We start from the raw sequence: 20,335 nt of genomic DNA, 5'->3' as shown, positions 1-20,335 counted from the left end.
TCTTATTCTTGAAAGTTTTCATTCAAGACTATGATTTATCAATGTGGAAAGAAGTTAAATAATTAAGTAAAAAGAGACAACTCCTAATACTCAAGAACGTGGCAGAAAAAATGAAAACTTAGAAATGTTGTCACAGTGCAGCTCTGGCTGCTGCTCTTGTTCCTGCTCATTTCCTTTCCTTTTCTGTCTCTGCTGTTGTTGTTAGGCAGCAAGTGGGTTAGCTCATAGATCACAATGGATAAGAGTCAATGTGTTCTGCTCTATGATTTGTCATGTCACTATGCTATGGTGTACAGTAATTAGTCTAATTGTAACACTAAGCTACCATTTACAAAAAATGACACAGCTATTAATTAACATTAATTATTTCAGTAATGATGTTGTTCATCAAAGCAAAAAAAAAATAAGAGAAATTACAAGAACACATGTGGGCATTAATACTGTCTTGGTCCTTTTTTTGACTTTTTTCTAGAAAACACACAATCCTAACAATCCATTCACTGTCACCCAAACCAAAATTAGGAGACGAAATGCCATATAAGATGGAACACTGTAAAGTCTGGAGTCCATCCATCAATTCCTAGGTACATTCTTTACTCAGGCAAGACTAACTTTAATCATCTAACTGTATCAGAATATTACTCTATGAAAATCATGGCCATGAAAAACTCTACACAGTTAATAAACACACACACACACACACACACACACACACACACACACACACACACACAGTAACACACACTGTAACCGCAGCCTTGGTAAAGTCACTAAAGATAGTTGAACAATTATGTTTCCCCCCATCAGTCATGGAGGAAAAAAAAGAATCCACCAAAGTCCAAAATTTGGGTGTTTTTATACATCTTTATTTTAAGAATAAAAATTTCAATTCTGTGAAAATAATTAGTATGCTACACAGATGGTAAAACCTAAATTGGGAAGTCAGTTCAATGATTTTAATGTGAGATCTTAAACCATTTCTGTAGGTATTTCATTTAAAATGTCAATAATTCAAAACTCATTTGCACATATGGGGAATTAACCTTTGGTTGATGCTTAGGCCTAGGGTTTAAATGTTGTTTTCCAAACTTACAACTCTCCTGTCTCTTTATTTTTCTTTTCTTCTGTGTGCTACCTTAGGCAAAGAGATGAGAGGAAAATGTAGCTTTCTAATGATTTAAATAAATTTGGACATCTAATTCTATGTTAACATTTTCCTCACTTGGTAAATGAATAAATTATATTTTCAAAATGGACTGAGTCTGTTTCTACTCTTCACTTGATGACTGTACCTGGAAGAATACTGAAATTTGCCAGAGAAGATGCCCTTTAGGGCTAAGGTCAAGTTGAACTATATTTTATTCTAAAAATTATTCTTCACTTGTTTCTGGTATGAAAAAGTAAGCATTGCCAGAAAAATACCTGGAGGACATGAATAAACAATAGTGAAAGAGAACGCTGAAAACATTTATTTACCCCTTCATGTAGAGTTGTTTAGGTCTAGTATTTGAGACTTGTTTTTGTGGATGCCTCATTTTGAATCTGATGACTTCCCATTCTATGAATTTCTGTAGTTCTGTGCTCTCATCTGGTCTTATTTTGTCTCAATATTAATTCCATAGCCAAATACAATTTTAAATCATAACTAGACAGCTTACATGCTATAAAGGAAGAGAGTGTAGCTCTGAATTCCCATATTTAGGACTTGGTGAAAAACATATTTTTACCATTATATAAAAATCCATAGGGCTCATTTTCAGAATTTTTAAAAATTTAAATGTTTACTTTGGCATGCATAGTGAACTATATTAAAATATTTTACTTAACACTAAGAAGTAGCTTAATTTAATCCTACAAATATATGCATAAAATACTACCATAATTTCAGTGACCAACACTTTTTTAATTTAAGCTTTAAAAAACTGTGAGGAGATACTTTTCTAAGCTAAAATTTTTCAATAAATCTGTGTAATTTACAATTCATATATTGACATTTTTCCTCATGGACTGGATAAATGCTCTAAGATGCTCTGTTGTTGCTAACATGGAGATTTACACTTAGTATTTGACACTTATTTTTCTTATTTCTTATTTATTCACTTTCTGTTTCATTTTGTTGAAACAGGGTTTCACTATGTAGTTAAGGAAGCATTTTTGTTTGCTTGTTTGTTATGTTTTATATTTTGTCGGTTGTGGGGCTTGAACTCAGTGCCTGGGTGCTGTCCCTCAGGTCCTCAGCCCCTTGAGCCACAGCAAAACTCCCAGTTTTTTGGTGGTTAATTGGAGATAAGAGTGTCAGGGACTTTCCTGCCTGGGCTGGCTTTGAACCTTGATTCTCAGATCTCAGCCTCCCGAGTAGCTAGGATTACAGGTGATATATTATAAACACTTTGTCATTCAGGTCCTTTTAACTATTCCTTTAACATGAACTGACAACTTGATACTTAATGGATTTTTATAAACAACACTGGCTAGAAATCAATGAAAAGCTTTTATGAAATCTAAGGGAAATTTTATCAAAGAACTAAAAAAAAAAATCTCATTTTAATTCATTATTCCTAATGTACTATCAAGAATTGGAATTGTATTTCTGTGGTATGCATACATAAACAAGTTTTAAAATTTCTAAGTCAGAATAATTACCTTGTCATAGAATAATTGAAACCATAAAAACAATGAGCTGGGAACTAAACCATGGGGATAAAAGCTATTTTTATAATTAAGTAATTTAAAGAAATGATCACAAGGATGAAGGACAGGTTGAGAGACTACTTAGTAGTATCTATATCAAAAGCAATAATCATAATGACAGTTAAACACAATGGAAATCATATTTATCAATGTACTATTTGTAAATCATTTTGGAATATACCAAATGTTCTTTCTTTTCCCCAATTTTTGACTTTGTGGTTATAAACTTTTATTGAGAAATGTATATATATATATATATATATATATTACTATGTGATGCTTTATTATTATTATTATTATTATTATTATTATTATTATTATTATTATTATTATTTGTGTATGCCAGTATTGGAGCCTGAACTCAGGGCTTTACACTCTTGGTTAACTTTCTTTTGTTTACTTTCTTTTTCTTGTGTGTTTGCATGTGTGTGTTCTGTCCCTTTGGCTTGAACTTAGGGACCGGGTGACATCTCTGAGTATTTTTGCTTAAGGTTAGTGTTTGTCTAGCTTTTATTTTTATGACATTATATTACATTAATTACTTATTTCTTGTTGGCTATTAGGAGATAAGTCTTAAAGACTTTTCAGCCTGGACTGCCTCAAACTGCAGTCCTCAAATCTTAGGTGCTTGAGTAGGTAGGATTATAATTGTAAGCATACAGCTTTGCTTAACTTTTGGATCAACTCTGGTGCTCCACCATTTGAGACGTACCTCCACTTCAGGATTTTTGTTTGTTAACTGGAGACAGAAGTCTCTCTAATTTATCTGTTCAGGCTACAAACCTAAACCTCAATTGTTAGCTCTTAGCCTCTTGAATAGCTATGATTATAGTTGTAAGCCTCTGGTGTTTGGTGTGTATTTGTATGCATGTGTGTATGCATGTGTATATGTAATATATATATATATATATATATATATATGTTACTTTTTTCTCTCTCCCCTGTTCTTCCACACTTTTCTGATGAAATTTGTGGCAAAACAAGGAAGTAAAAAAGTTGCAGGGCAAAGTTTTACCAGAAACATGGAGAGAAACACAGCAATGGAGAGACATTAATTCAGCAAATGGTTATAAAAATGTCCAGATCAAGTTATACATATATTATGAAACAAAAATACATGTGTATTATAAAAGTGCAAGTAGCTCCATGAAGGCACTAATATGAATAAAACATAATACTAGAACTTCAGGATCTTTCCATTTATTTATTACTGATAAAGCAAAAAGAAAAATGCTTATATATATGCATATACATGACACATGATGGAATAAAATAGTACATAGGAATCCACAAGGGAGAAATAGTTTTCACCTGTTAGAAGGAGGAGATGTTTGTATAAAGTTTCAGAAGAGAGAGAAAAGAGAATTAGAGATAGTTTGGGTAAATAATACAAAAGTAGAGAAAATAAGTAAAAATGTAGACACAAGTGAGTAAGTATCAAATATGTAATCTAATTTGCTTGTTATAAAAACGCTGGGTATGATAAATGTAGGAAAATCTGGCTGGAAAAACAGACTGAAGAAACTTTTGAATTCATGGTAAAATGGAACACTTAACCTAATAGGCTGTGAGGAGACACTGAAAATTTTTAAGCAAGAGATTATGTCAAAAGTCACCTTTTTCTAAAAGATGACTATTTCTAAAAGATGACTATTTGGAGGCCATTATCAGGTGTAGATGCATTGAAGTAGATAAATCAAAAGAATACAATGAGTCATGAAAAATAGTTAAGTAAAACAGATGGGTAGAAAATTTGGTGAAAGTTTGAGATGTGAATGGATACCATATAGCCAATGTGTTCAAACAGATGGGCTAAGAAAATTACAGTGCTCTTCTTACATGAAAGAGTAAACTCAAGAAGGGATACATACTGACAGGAAAAATGATCTAAGTATGTAGCATCATTGCTTTACTACTTTCTTTTGGCCAGGAAATATGCATGAACTAAGGATGCAAAGAATAATTGGAGAGTGTTCTTTGCTTGGATTAAAAATATACAAACAACATCTGAGTTGATCTGCTCCCGAAGTAATTAAATAACATTCTAAATAAGACAAAGAGGAGATTTAAATGAAACTGTCTGTCCCCCTTTCTCAAGGAATAAGATGCCACCATTTTTTCAGATGAGGAAGAACAGCAACAGGGAAGACAACAAAGAAGAAAAGGATAAGAAATGCAACCACACCTGATCCTTTTGGACACACACAACAAATTCATTTTGATCTAGCATATGATTAAATACTTTATTTACTCGCATTTTGACTGGGCATTTTTGATATCTAAGAAATATGCTCTGCTAGATTTATGACCGGATCATGTTTATAGTTCCATTGCTACATTATAGGTGTTTCTCATATTGTGTAAGGACAAAAGCACTCATCAACTGCATGCAGTCTATTTATGGGTGATATGAAAAATAATGTTAGTTAATGGTTAGATGCTTTATTTTTATTTATTTTTATTTATTTATTTTTGTCGGTCATGGGGCCTGAATTCTGGGCCTGGGCGCTGTCCCTCAGCTCTTCAGTTCAAGGCTAGCACTGTACCACTTCTGGCTTTTTCTGCTTATGTGGTGCTGAAGAATCAAACCCAGGGCCTCATGCATGCAATCCAAGCACTCTACCATTGAGCTACCTTTCCAGCCCATGCTTTATTTTTAAAGTCTTTATTTTATCTTTGCTCCCAGAATTGAGTTTGGTTAACATGATCCCATAAATAAATATTTGTCAACCTTGTTTTGAGGCTCAAGATGCTGAAACAAATTGCCATGAATAATACTACATTTGCAACTTAGTTGATGATTCTAGATAAACCAGGTATACAAATACTAAACAAGGGTTGAAAGTTTAAAATCATTTTCACAAGTGGAACACAAAAACAAAATACCCCTCTTCACAGAAACATAACTTCTTTGACTCTTCTTTGTAAAATACAAATAAGAGATTATGTCACAGGATTAAAAGAAAAGTGTTGACACTGTAAAATATGTGTCTGCACTAATAAAAGTGAAATTCTGTGAAGGGTTAGTGTTAAAATGCTCATCCAGAATGCTCTTGAAATTCACTTCTAGTTCTGATTTCACCTTAGATTTTGCCTTTATTAAACCACTTCCTAACTTTGTGTATTGCAAATTTGTTTCTATTATGTGATTTAAGTTTTGGTATTCGTATTCTAACTGAACCAAACACAGCATATTTTTTTTTTGCTAGAAAAGTAATATATGTATATAACTATAATCTCAATATAGTTCTGTGGGGTGTGTGTGTGTGTGTGTGTGTGTGTGTGTGTGTGTATGTGTGTGTGTATGTGTGTGTGTATGTGTATATGTGTGTGTGTTTGGTGTGTGTGCAGGGGGACAGACAGATAGTAAGGAATAAAAGGATTGCTTAATGGAAAGTAAGAATTCACCTGAGGAGCATGGAAATATCTACTTGGTAAAATATATCAAAATAGTTTCTTTGTATAATAATTGTAAGCCATATAAGATGGAGAATATAGGTAAGGGTTAGTTTCAGATTACAGATTAGTGAGTCAGGAACAAGTTAAAGTTAAGGTGGTAAAAGGAACAATCAAACTTTCCTTAAATTATTCTTTTACAATGGATTTACTGATCCAACTCTTTCTCCCAAATCATCAATCAAGAAGTAAAGACAGGATAAAATCTGTGACATAGGAACAGAGCAGAGGAATTAAGAAAGCTTAAAATTTCATTCATTTTGATATACAAGGCTTGAACCAAAGAGTTGCAGGCAGAGAGAATACGAAGAGGCAGCTGAAAAAGAAGCAGAAGCAAAATCCATCCTATTTTATTCTACTCTTTAGTTGATAAATGTCAATCTCTCTTATTATGTACCCAGTAGACAGATGTATAACATCATAAAATTCTCATTCATTCATTTCCAATAAATTCTATGAAAATGCTTACTTAATTTTTAAAAATGGAACAGGAAATGTTAACCATTAGTTTTATCTTCACAGCTAAATATGGAACAACAAGGTATAGCAATGTTTCCTTCTCTTTGTAGATTTTTTTTAACCATCCACCTATTACCTGTTTGAAAAAGGATACCATAAATCAGATGGAATAAAATCTGTAGCCATAATTACATAATTAGCAGGTTTAAAAGCAATATGTTTCTGCCTTCACTGAAATTCTCAACAGATTAAGCGTGGGAATTTATGTCTGTAATAATTTATAGAATTAATATTGAACCCAACTTAATAAGACCAAATGAAGAACCACTAGGTAATTCTCTAGAAGTTGGTAAAAGTAAAAGCAACATGGACACATAGGACTGGTTGAATTTGAGGCATCTCTCAACATCAAGATTTATTAAGTAGTTCCAGATAGTAGATAAAAGGGAATTCTGTTTCTTTGGAACTTGATAACAACACAAGCCATGACAGGTCAATATTCATGTCCTTTTGTAGTGATAATCTCCAGTTATTCTGAAAGAGTTGTGAAAACAAAAGCTTTAGCAGCTACAAGAGATGGAGGGCAGTGATCATATTTCCCTAGAATCAGTTTTTTAATGATGAAGCTTATTATCCAGCTGTCAGTCAGAGAAAAACAGAAGTTATCCCAAAGCCCATGCCTAGGCAAAAAAAAAAAAAAAAAAAAAAGAAAGCAAGATCTTGTACACAAACTAAGAACACTGAAGCATGACAGTAGCTTCTTGCTCCTGGCTGTCTTTTCATCAGAAATCTTAGAAGCTGACTGCCAGACAGAATTTCTATTCCACTTATTGAAACAAACAGAAGAAAAGTTACTTCTCTGACTTGCCAGAGAAAATATTTGCTAGTGTGAAATACCAAAGAACTGAGATAAAATTTCAGAACATAAATGAATTTTAAATAGAAAGGAATAATTAAATGAATGAATGAAGGAAATGTTATCACCTCTTAAGGAAAAAAAGTAAGATTTTTTTTAACTTTTACCTTTAGAGCTATTGAATTTTTGTTCCCTTTTATTCCTAGTAAGGTTGGAATATAATCAAGGTCTTGCATTTCACATCTTTTCCATGCTACAGCATCATTAGTAATGCAAAAAAAATGATTTCATCTCTGCTCCCATGGGTCAAATTGAGTTAATGGTAAGTTGAAGAGACGACTTGATTAGGGCTGTAACAGGAGAGAGCCTCAGGACCAGGAATAATCACAAGCCAACTGTCAGTTCTGTTGGCTTTCTGGCTGAGTGGCTGAAGTGACATGTTTGCACTCAGGGGATATACAGTGACAGAGGGTGCATGAATCTCTTTGCTCTCCTGCAGAGTCCCAATAATATTTACTCAATGCCATCAGAACCACCCTAAGCACATTATCGCATTAAGCCAAAGCAAGTCATTGCCACTGTTCTCTAGTCTTCCCAAGCTCAGAGGATAATCATAATGAAATGAACATTGGGATCTTCTCTACAATGACAAGGCATTTGCTTGTTACCAAAGTAGCATGAATAGTAGTAATAATAATGAAAAGACAAAGTGATTACTTTTCCAATAAACAAATACCCCTGTGGTTCTTGTTGGGAGACTTAATTCTCAAAATGTGGGTGACTGAGTATTTGTGAACCTCTTAATGATTTTTCTTCACTTATATTTTATGTAACAATATTAGAGCGTGTTGGATAAAAATATATACATAGTGGGGGAGGTTGGGAAGGGATGGGAAGGGGAAACGAAGGAGGAGGCTACAATGCTTGATAAGAAATGTACTCATTCTCTTGCCCATGTAATTGTAATCCTTCTGTACAGTATTTTCACAATAAAAAATAAATAAAAAAAATATACATAGTGATTTCACTGTTCATTCATCCCTGACATTATATATGACAGGCATGAGCTAAATCACCCCCAAATAAATAAATTTCTATGTTTAACTCTAATCATGGAGGAAACAGAACATACAAAGAACAAATTTTCTTAATTTACAGAGCTAAGAAAGTAACATTCAGAGAAACAAGCTTTATTTTTTCATTCACTTTTATAACAATAGGATAAATCACAGACAAAAAAAGTAGAATGATTTGCATATAAACCTTAAAATGATATGTAAAACACTGCTGCATAATGTGCACTGTAAAAACTAAGGTGACTTTGGGAGAGCTGTATAAAGCAATGACAACATTCTAAAAGGACTTCAAGGCTTTCTTTACTACTTATAGAAGATAAATTACCCAGCTTTTACACTACTCTGAAAAAGGCGACAAATATTATGTAAGCCAAGCACAATGATTGGCCTCATCGTATTATCTTGAAAACTTGTACTTTAGGAACAATACATACTTTCAACATGTAACATGTTAAAAAAAATCTAATGAAACTTTAGCCTGCAATCCCAGTTTCTTCTGTAGGATTTGTCCTGATAAACCAAGTCTTTTTTTCTCACTGTTTGCCCTGGCACTGTCCAGTTCCTCACATACAGTGTCTGTTTCCCTTCCATCGATCTGAACCTTACATTGTGTGATTTGTTTTGTTCAACAGAATGCAGTGAAAGTGGGGATATCCTAGATGCCAGCTAGTATCTCCCAAAGTCCTGTGTTTTGCTCACAGACCTTCTAAACATCAAGTAACAGTGGAGTCCAGTTTCCAGAACTGTATCAGTGGAGGCCAACTCAATCAACAAATAGTTATCCCCTAGCAGAACTGTCAGCTGCCAAGATCATTGGCAGTTTGTAGCCAATCAGCCCAGAAGTTACTCAATACACATTTTCATTGTGCCACAGAGGACACTAAAACATTCACACTTAGTCTTCTTATTTAATACGTTAACTTAATATTATAGTAACAATTCTAACAGTGATACGATAACACAAAAAGGACCCTAACTGGAGAATTTTATTTCCCCAGTACTGGGTTGTATGGAGCTGTCACAGGCCTATGTAGTAATCTGTTTTTGAAGATAGGAAATATTTATTAAGAGCATGACATGTGCCAGACACCATTGTGGGAGAGAACGTGTTCTAAAGAAATGACTTTCAAATCAGGGCAGGTTGGCTTTGTTACCTGAAGGCTTTTTGAGGGCAAGTTAATTTCTTCATTATGTTCCAACAGAGAGTCATAAATACTAGAAAAATAACAATTCCTCTGAGTGATAAGACACATCAACACTTCATTTAGAGGAATAATAATTGGGATAGCAGGTTACAAGTAACTTAGTCGACCTCTGTAACATGCTACTTGCTAAAATATTTAAATTTTGGAGGTTAACATGAGCTTGGAGAAGTATAGAAAGGTCAGTCTACATTGTGGTACAAATTTCTTTATTTATAAGTAAGACTGACAGAAAATACATTTACATATGTATTCTTATCCAGACATGACTAACAGTACACTTTCAACCACAGGTGTCTTCTATAAATATTCTGCATCTAACCTTCAATAAATGAGTCAGTTCAAATGTGGAAAATCATTTTAAAATATGTTAGTGAATGTTGATAGGCACAATTTAAGAGAGGCGTGTATACTATAACATGGAAAATACATGACCTCAACAAAAAAATTAATTGTAAGAGCTATGCTATAAAACAAAATTCAAAGTATTTACCACATATTTTGTTCCCAAGAATAATTATAATGTTTTGGAAACACAACTTACACCGTGTTTTATTTCTTCTAGAAACTTATTTTCAAAGGCTAGATTTCTTTTGATTTTGTATCTGGAGAAAATAGATAACTTCTAAAGTATAATAGAAGTATGGTATCATACCTAAGTTCCAAAAGTGATCCTGGCTATTAATACACTTTACCACATTCATTTGATTTCACAAAATGCAAGTCTGTTGTAACATGCTTCCTTCAGTGAAATAGAAAGAAAGAAGGAATGGAGGGCTGATGATTATTTGTTCATTTCCTTTGCTGAAGCTACCATTTATTCTATGTTTTCATGCATGATTAACAGCTTGCGGATCCTTCACACATAATCAATAGTGGTGAAGTTTTATATTAGGTTTAGAGATTAGACAGCCTTGATTATAAATTTTATCGATTTGTAGAGCTTAGAGGCAGAAATCCCTGTACATTTTTTCAGAGATTAAATTAAAAGGAGATATATGGCCTGCACATACTAGAAATGCTGGTGTGATTATAGGTGACCTCTTCCTACTGGCTCCTAAAGATGAATAAAACCCATCTACTGCACTAAAACATGAATCAGCATGTCAACAAGCATCAAGATGAGATAGTAAACACAGTGAAAATGTGACAAAAAGAATTACAAAACTGCAAGGAATCCTGCCTAACACTATAATTAATACAGGCAACTTTCAAGGATTAATTGCTTCAGCTCATTTGTAAACGAGGAAATTGACAGAGAAAATAATGAACTCCTTAACTGGACTTCTACCTGGCAAATTGGAGCCCATATTAAAACTGAAGATTCACAATCTCTTTTGAGATAAAGGAATAATGACTTCCATTTTAATTTCTAGAAGAATAAATATTGCTATTTTAAAGAAAGTAAGTAATGTAGGGATTATAGAAATCACAACCAAATCTGCCTTATGAATATAGTTACCTTAAAAACCATTCAAATACCACTATATACTTTATGTCCACTATTTTAATGTCTGAGGCTTTCCAGAAAAACTTAATCAGAATCTACAGTTCAATAAATATTACAGAAAGCTAATTATCAATTTCAAAATCTTTTCCCCTTTTCCTATTATGGATTTCTGAATATTATTTTAGCTTTTCCTTGAAATTTCTTTCACTACTCAAATCATTCCTGATATGCAAGATCTATATTTGATGATTATACACCAGAAATAAATTAAAGGTATTTCATCTTAATATGGACCATTAAACTCTATTCACTTGCTTTTGGAAAAACATTCAACAGTATCATTTAGCGCTTGAACTACCCCCAAGACATGCAATTGCACAGTAAGGCTAGTCCCATGTTCCAGTGTGCTTATATGAATGAGCCTTGACAGAAAGGGAAATCCACTTTATGTATGTAAACAAACAACATATATGTCATTAGCTATTTTATGCATGGCATTTGGTGAAGATAATTTCTATGAATATCTAATAATATCTTCAAATGGTTACACAGGAAAGCAAAGATTATTGAGAATTTATAAAAACTGGCAACCCAGAAAACTGCTTTTCTTTGATTCTACAAGCAAAATAACTCTTTGAAATATTATGCAGAATTCCCTAATCATTACAGATGTTTGAGGAAGAACTGTAAACAGAGAAGGCACAGTGAAGTGTTAAAGCACTAGGGAATTACCTTGTTTGCTCTGGATATATGTTATTTTAGTGATGGCATGCTTTCCACATTCAAATCTGTATCACCAGTTTTAACTCATGGCTTGCATCCTGGTTCTGATATCAAACAGTCTGTGGATTTCCATACAGATGCTAACATACAACATCAGTGTAAACAACATTCCCGGTGTTTTCCTGAGTGCCTCCTTCTCATCTTTCAGCTTCTCATAAAGGCTTTATTCCCTCAAAAGAAAATTTAAAGACATCTCTTGTTCTCCTGCCTTCTAATAATAGCACTTTGGTTGCCTAATCTATTTAATACATCCTTTTCATAAGACCCCTGTTCCTGCTTTGTCTTTCTCTTTAATTCAAGTTCTAATTTTCTGTCACTTAACAATTAGGAGTTCTTGCTCTTGACAAGGTTTGAAGAACATTCTTCATCTAGACTTTCCAAAATGCAATTCCGATTATATAACTCATTCATTCAAAAAAATTTTGGTGGCCAGGCACCAGTGGCTCATGCTGTAATCCTATAATCCTAGCTACTCAGGAGGCTGAGATCTGAGGATGGAGGTTCAACGCCAGCCCAGGCAGGAAAGTCTGTGAGAACCTTATCCCCAATTAACCAACAGAAAACCAGAAGTGGAGCTTTGGCTGAAGTGTTAGAGTGCTGGCCTTGACCTGAAGAGCATAGGAACAGCATCCAAGCCTAGAGTTCAAGCCCCGGGTCCAAAGCAGCAACAACAACAACAACAAAAACCCAAAAAACAAAAGTGAGGTTTCTTAATGTTCAACAAATGCAGTAAAATCTCTTGTGCTATACCCAAAGATCTATATTGTGTTCACATTAATTCAGTTACTTTCTTAGTACCCTGGTCTCCTGCCAACATAAAGTGGATGTAAAATTGCTCAGTGTAAGTACTATTGTACGTTTCATCCCATTAATTAAATTACAATTGTAATTAAAATATAACTTTGCTTGAAGATCCCCTATTGAAATGCTTTAAAGTGCAATGAAAAATATATTTTCCTTATAGGGGAAGTTTGTCTAGCTTGACAATGTGAAAATTTATCTTTAATTCTCAAACTTTCAAAGGTGCCTCCACTAAGGCATTTAATGCAGTCTTCCTCTCATAGCTCAAATTTGAAATTATGCCCTGGACAGAGATTATACACCTGTTCATAAAAACCAGGACATTTGGAAACAGTATTAACGAAGTGTTAAAGTAGAATAAGCAAATTTTTCTAGTACATAGATTTTTAAAAAACAAAATAAACTCTAAGATATCAAACCCATATGTTCATCAAATAATCAACTAAATACAGATGGGCCAGGCCAAAGGATCATGGTTCAAAGGTGATTGAATAAGACAGAACTTCTTTTAGCTAAATCACAATGTGACAATGATATGGGCCTGTAAACTGTCATGTGGAAAGAATAAATGTAACTAAAAATTTAAAAAATAGGTAGGAGAAACAACATTTCCCCACTACAGTAACAATGAAGTGCTTTCCCCAAGAATGACACCATGTTTTCACTGTGATGCAAGAATGACAGTGTTGCAGGAAGTTTTCCTTCGGATTCCAGACAGGGACTTCCACTACCATTATTTCCATGCTGTAGTGTCACTTCACTCAAACTTAAATTTAGCAGGCGCGGGGAAAAGTCAGGGAGTTTGAATGTTAACCTCCAGGGGGCACACTACTACTACAGTCATTTCTCACTGTCTATCAAAGAGCTCAGATTGGTTGTCTAAGGAGTCCCTCAAATGAAAATCTGCAAATCTGAGCCAAATACTTGTTTCTCAAGGTGTTTTTTCCACGTCTCAGCAAAGTAGCACCAACGATTATTCCAATTCTTCATTCAAGCCAAAATCTAGAGGTCTTTTTGACACTTCATGTTCACTTCATCCATCAATTCTTTCCCATGTCCCTTCTGAATGTGTTTAGAATCTGACCAGTTAACCATGCTATTGCTTCAGTCTTAGCCATTATCAAACGAATGAATTCAGTAAACTAGGATGAACTCTGCTCCCCGCTTTTTCTCTCTTCCACACGGTTGTCAAACCTCTCCAGTGAGAATGAGCTAAGTAGGAGGGCCAGGTCTCCCACTCCACTATTTCATCACTTTACTCTTATTCCACACAACCATGCCAGACATCTCTTGCCTTATGTAAGGCCTTCACATTTACTTTTCTGCTTTTGAAAAGGTTCTGTTAACATACAATCACACTTTCTCAGACTGATAGTCTATGTTAACTTAATATTGATTTTCTTGACCACCTTATTTAAAATTAGATATAAAATTAGACATCCAGAAACTTCTTTTTTCTTCATAACATATTGCTAACATCATTTATATATTATGTATATTTATTATTATCTTCCTCTACTATAATTCTGGCTACATAAGTATTGCTTATTGAATAGATTTGCTGAAAAATGAATGAGTCAATATATGAATTACAGATCAACTGCTCCCATCTTCTCTCAGTAAGCTGCTGGCGCACAAGTAAGTTGCAAATTTTTGCTGATTGAAAGTTATCCTCCATATAGCAGAAAAGCAAAATAAAATCCTATATCTGAATTTAGCTGTGAGATTTAAACAACGTTGCAACCCAATCTACTATAGCATTAACTTGTTTAAAACTTAAGAAGCAAAATAGACTTCAAAAATTAAGGCACACACAAAAAAATTTGATGTGCTGGTAGCTTTAGTATGGTCTAATTTGTGATCATTCTGATAAATGCCCAAAAGTGGGATTGCTGGGTCATGGAGGAGCTCTATTTGGAATCTTTTGAGGAACCTCCGTACTGCTTTCCAAAGTGGCTGAACAAGTTTACACTCCCACCAACAATGTAGTAAGGTTCCCCTCTGTCCACATCCCCTCCAGCATCTGTTGTTATTAGAGTTCTTTATTATAGCCATTCTAACTGTGGTGAGGTGGTATCTCAATGTTGTTTTGATTTGCATTTCTTTTATAGCTAGGGAGGTTGAGCATTTCTGCATATGTCTATTGGCCATTCTTACTTCCTTTTCAGAGAAGTTTCTCTTTAAGTCTTTAGCCCACTTATTTATCGGGCAGTTGTTTCTTTGAAGATTTGTTGTTTGGGGGTTTAATTTTTTGAGTTCCAGGTATATTTTAGATATGAGACCCTTGCCCGTTGTATGACTAGTGATTTTCTCCCAGTCCGTGGGCTTTCTATTGATCTTGCTAGTTCTTTGCCATGCAGAAGCTCTGCAACTTCATGCAATCCCATTTGTCCAACCTTTCTTTGATTTGTTGTGTTTCTGAGTCTCTTTTAAGAAAATTTCGGCCTGTGCCAAGGAGACCTAGGGTCTCTCCTATTCCATCCTGTAATGTTTTCAGAGTGTCTGCTTTGTTTATTGTAGCATTATTTACTATATGGAAGCAACCCAGATGCCCCTCAGTAGATGAGTGGATCAAGAAAATGTGGTATATATACACAATGGAATTCCATGCCTCCATCAGAAAGAATGACATTGCCCCATGTTAGGAAATGGAAAGACTTGGAAAAAGTTATATTAAGTGAAGTAAGCCAGGCCCAAAGAAACATAGGTCCCATGGTTTCCCTTATTTGCAATAACTAGTATATGTCTGAGATAATCAGAAATGGTCAGATAAATTGATGTTAAGCAAAATGAACCCCAAGATAAGGACTCAAATGTTTTTTTCTTTTTTGCTATTGTGTCCAACATATTTATAAGATATTTCTTTGTTGCTTTGTATGTCCCTCCCCCACAGTATAACCCCTGTTTTCACTTTATTTGATGTTGGTATAATTTGTGGACCCATTGCACCAATGAGATGTACAAGATGTTATGTCGAAAATGAACTTTACAATGTTGGCGCGGGGGTGAGGGTGATGAGGGGATGGGAAAGGATGGTAAGGGGAACAAAGGAGGAGGCAACAATGCTTGATAAGAAATGTACTCATTACCTTGCCCATGTAATTGTAACCCCTCTGTACAGTATTTTCACACTAAAATATAAAAATTGACACCAAGGATATATTTAACAATGGTCGATTTGAAGAGTACTTAAAATACTTTGTTAAGAAGCCAGATTAATTTAATAATATTGATTTGATCTGTATTTTTTTAATTGTTGAAGTAATTTTCTCATTTTTTTCCTACTAGAGAGCAAGTTGCTTCAGGGTAATGAACATATTTACTAATTACTCTTAAGACTCTTACTATTGTATCCAATGTACTCTTGCATAGGAAGCAATGCATATATTAACTTTAAGAAATTCTACCCTAAAAGATACATCATGAAATCCATGGCATTGTACATCAAATAACAAAATAAACCTCAAGACAAGAAATCTGAGAAATCAATGGATATTATTTTCATAACATAACAAGAACAGGTCTCTCTTAAAGTACTTCATAAATGCAGCTCAAAAATTAAGGTGTTCTACATAAATTAAGCTTAATTTATAAAGAATTGATTTTGCTGTAGATTACACTGTAGAACAGATGGTGCCATTAAATGAACATTACATTTTTTTCATTCCTGTAGAGACCTAAAAGTTAGTTCTTGGTTTTTGTTTGTTTGTTTTTTGTTTCTGTTTTTTTTTTTTTTTGTTTCTGTTTGGTTTTGTAAAGCCTGAGTCATTCCTGTTTAACATGACTTGATTGTCTATCATGGTGTCTGTTCCTAGGATTAACTCCTCTGGCGAGCTGCTTATAATTTCTCCCAGTCTGATTATTATAGTGACATGGAACAAATTATGAGCTTCTAAGAACTTTTACATTATACACACATATTAAATTTGCAAGTATAGCAACAATGGAAAGTCACAATCCTCTACTGCTCTCTTTCTTTCTCTCAAACACACACACACACACACACACACACACACACACACACAGAGTATGAAAGGATGGATTTGGATTCAGACTATGGATAATTTAAGTGACATTTACTTTAAGTGGAACGGGAAAAAACTTGATTTTTTTTTTAATCTGGATGATCTCTAGGTGTTAGTCTATGGAATCTATTGAGACTTATTCATTATTCTTAAAAGGAGCTTAATGGCTTGTTAAGTCCCTGTAAGTAAAATCACAGCTCCTACAGTTATAATAAGGACAATAAGATGGTACATATAAAACACTCCAAAATGTATCTGGCATACACTTTGAATAAAATATGGCTACTAATTCTATTGTCATTTCTTCACAGTCCAGTAGGGATTATTACATGTATGGATAGAATCCTAGAAGGGTTTGGAAAGAATTAGTTTGTGTTTTTCATTTCTAAAACTCAGTGTTATATCATTCTCAACATTCCATGAATACAATAAAAGGATATTTCATTTTCAAAATTTCAAGCTAAAATAATACTGGGAGATAAACCTTGTTTTCTGGATTATTTTTACAATTTTTGGTCCTTAGAGAATATGTGGATAAGATACTGAGGGAAACTTCCAGTTTGAAGTATAAACAACACTAAGACACAACAGAAACCTAACAAAGAAAAATCTCTGTGGAAGAATAGATGATTGCACTGAACATGAATCTTTCTATAAAACTAAATCTCCTGGGCCTACCCCCTCATTTTTATACTTGAATACAAACTATTTTTTTCCTCTGCAAGTGAAAATTTCAGTATATCTTTAAATGAATGTTAGTAGTGAATATTTCAAATATTGCTGTTTTGAATGAAAGGCTATAGTGAAAATTAGTTTAAGTTTTTGTTTTCGATTTATCTCTTAGAGTTGGGAGTTCAAACTCCAGCACCGACACTCATATTAAAAATATAGTTATTAAGCGAGGCACTGGTAGCTCACGCCTGTAATCCTAGCTATTCAGGAGGCTGAGATCTGAGGATATCAGTTCAAAGCCAGACAAGGCAGGAAAGGCCATGAGACGCTTATCTCCAATAAACAACTAGGAAAGGCCATGAGACGCTTATCTCCAATAAACCACTAGAAAATCAGAAGTGGCACTGTGGCTCAAGTGGTAGAGCTCTAGCCTTGAGCTGAAGAGCTGGGGGACAGCACCCAAGCACAGAGTTCTAGCCCCATGACCGACAAAACAACAACAACAACAACAACAACAAAAACTATAGCAACTATAGTTATTTATAGTATCCTAGTATTGTTTTTCATGCTTTCTTGGCATATTTTAGAATGTTTTCTATAAATGTAAAGACAATGAATTTGGTAAATACAAGAAAATATCTGAGTTTCTCACAAAATATAGTTTCTGAGTACTTTCCAACTGAGTTTAAATGTGTATCCATACATTTAAAATTTTTGAATTGTTCTAAATTATACTGAGTGCATATATTTAATCTTGTATAATAGTTCCAGACAATGTATTAGGATTTTAAAAAGCAATTTGAATAATACATATAAGTATACTCTAACACTTAAGGTAATTAATGGTTTAGTAATAGCCTATGTCCTGCCTGATTTTAGAAGAAATTTATAGCAAAAATGAAGGGCTTTTAAGTAAATTGGAAAAATATAGTTCTTATCAATTAGAGTGTAATCGCCTCATCACTTCCTTTTTATACGCTTTGAGATGCATTTTTAGTATGCATCTTCTATGGGAAAAGTATTATTGATTCTTCTGTCTTTTCAAGAGATGAAGCACACTGAAATATATTATTTGAAACATCTCCTATGAAGCAGAAGGCCTCAAAAACAGTACAGTTCAAAAAGTGATAAAACAAAGAGGAATCTTTAGTGTCTTTATTCATATTAAGTCAAAAAATGAACAGCTCTTTATCAAAATTAACACAAAAAAGGATAAGATCATATCAATTTGTCTTACTATTCTTTTACATTCCCTTTACGATGTAATAAACTATGTGCAAAATGATAATATTTGCAATAATTTGGGGGAATGATTTGTGGGTTAAGAATGTTCAAGACTCTCCAATGTAAATGCTGATTCCATCACTATGGGCCTGCATCATTTGGCAGGGCTCACGCTGAGTGGTATAATTGCAATGACGTCTCCTGCTGGGTAAGACAGCAGCCCCACACATGGGCACATGCCAAAGATGGTACCAAGAGAGGGCTTTGTGTTTTCTGACATAATCCAACTTCTTTTCATTCAGCAATGAATTCGTCAGTGCAATTTTCTCCTAATTTCACAAGGGTTTGAAAGTTATCTCTCAATGGTTTCATTATGTCACCAGTCCATGACAATAAAAACATAATAAGGTCATAACTAGCAAGAGTAAATACACACATAGACACACAGACATAGACCCACAGACACACACACACATACACACACACACACATGAAAATAATCACTCAAAATTGATTTCTAAGAACAGTCTTAAGTGCTGACGTAACTTTACTGTTAACAATGTTAGTCACTGCTTAACTACTATCATTTAGTGCTTTCCCTGATGTAGTGACTAGAAATATCTAAATCATTAGTTATTGGAAATAAAATAATGAAAAAAGAATAAGATAAATTTTGATATGAATACTCAGTATGGAGAGGTAAAAGCACTTAATTTGCTTACATAGTTTATGCTATGGAGAAGTTCTTTATTTTTTTGGGTCTGGTCGTGGGGCCTGAACTCTGGGCCTGGGCGCTGTCCCTCAGCTCTTCAGCTCAAGGCTAGCGCTCTACCACTTGAGCCACAGGGCCACTTCCAGCTTTTTTTCTTTTTTGCTTATGTGGTGCTGAGGAATTGAACCCAGAGCCTCATGCATGCAAGGCATGCACTCTACCACTGAGCCACCTTCCCAGCCTGGAGAAGTTCAATTGTATTATTTTATGTAATGTTGCCACAAACTCCAAAGAGTATTTCTATTTTATGCCTTTCTAAAAGAGGAAAATAAGGCCAAGAGTAGATTTTTATCATTTAAAGACCATTCCACCAGAATGAAAGCCCAGTACTGAGAGACACCAAAAAGCCCTCGTTACCTCTCAAAGGCCCCACCTCCCCAAACCATCTCATTTGGTTATTAACTTAAACATATGACTTTTGAGAGACCAAATATATGACTTTTTGGAATGAGCTCCAAGCTTCCCACCCTTGCCTTTCTTCACATGTGTCATAAGTTTGAAAAGTAAGATTAATTATGATTTTTCAACTGGACACACATTCCTAATAGTTGTTACATTATTAATGACTCACTGTGTTCTCATCCATCTTACTCTTAAGCAGGATGTATTATTTACATATATGAGAATTTTAAAACTGTTATTGTTTTGTTGTTTTATGGCAATAATACAAAATGTATTGATGTCTCAGATTTAGTCCATTAAGACCTAAATATCATCTGCATAGCCATGTCCTGAACACAGAGAACCTAGTATTAATATTAAGTCTATGTTAAAGTCTCTTTCAGCTGAGACAAAAAGTTGATAAGAGAGGGAGGAAAAAAAGTATGACTTATTTTTGGATTTTCTTCTATGAATGACCTCTAAGTAT

At 34.1% G+C, this 20,335-nt stretch overlaps 1 protein-coding gene across 13 annotated transcripts in view; it reads right to left on the bottom strand.

The window, feature by feature from the left end:
* Ptprk (protein tyrosine phosphatase receptor type K) overlaps positions 1 to 20,335 on the bottom strand; it is a 502,301-nt gene that overhangs the window by 129,651 nt on the left and 352,315 nt on the right. The window lies entirely within an intron of this gene.

The sequence above is a fragment of the Dipodomys merriami genome, unplaced genomic scaffold (genome assembly GCF_024711535.1).
Source record: "Dipodomys merriami isolate MVZ:Mamm:240054 unplaced genomic scaffold, mDipMer1.0.p SCAF_8, whole genome shotgun sequence".
NCBI classification, from domain to species: domain Eukaryota; kingdom Metazoa; phylum Chordata; class Mammalia; order Rodentia; family Heteromyidae; genus Dipodomys; species Dipodomys merriami.
Note: the sequence above shows the minus strand (reverse complement) of the source record. Positions and strands in the feature narration are given on the sequence as shown.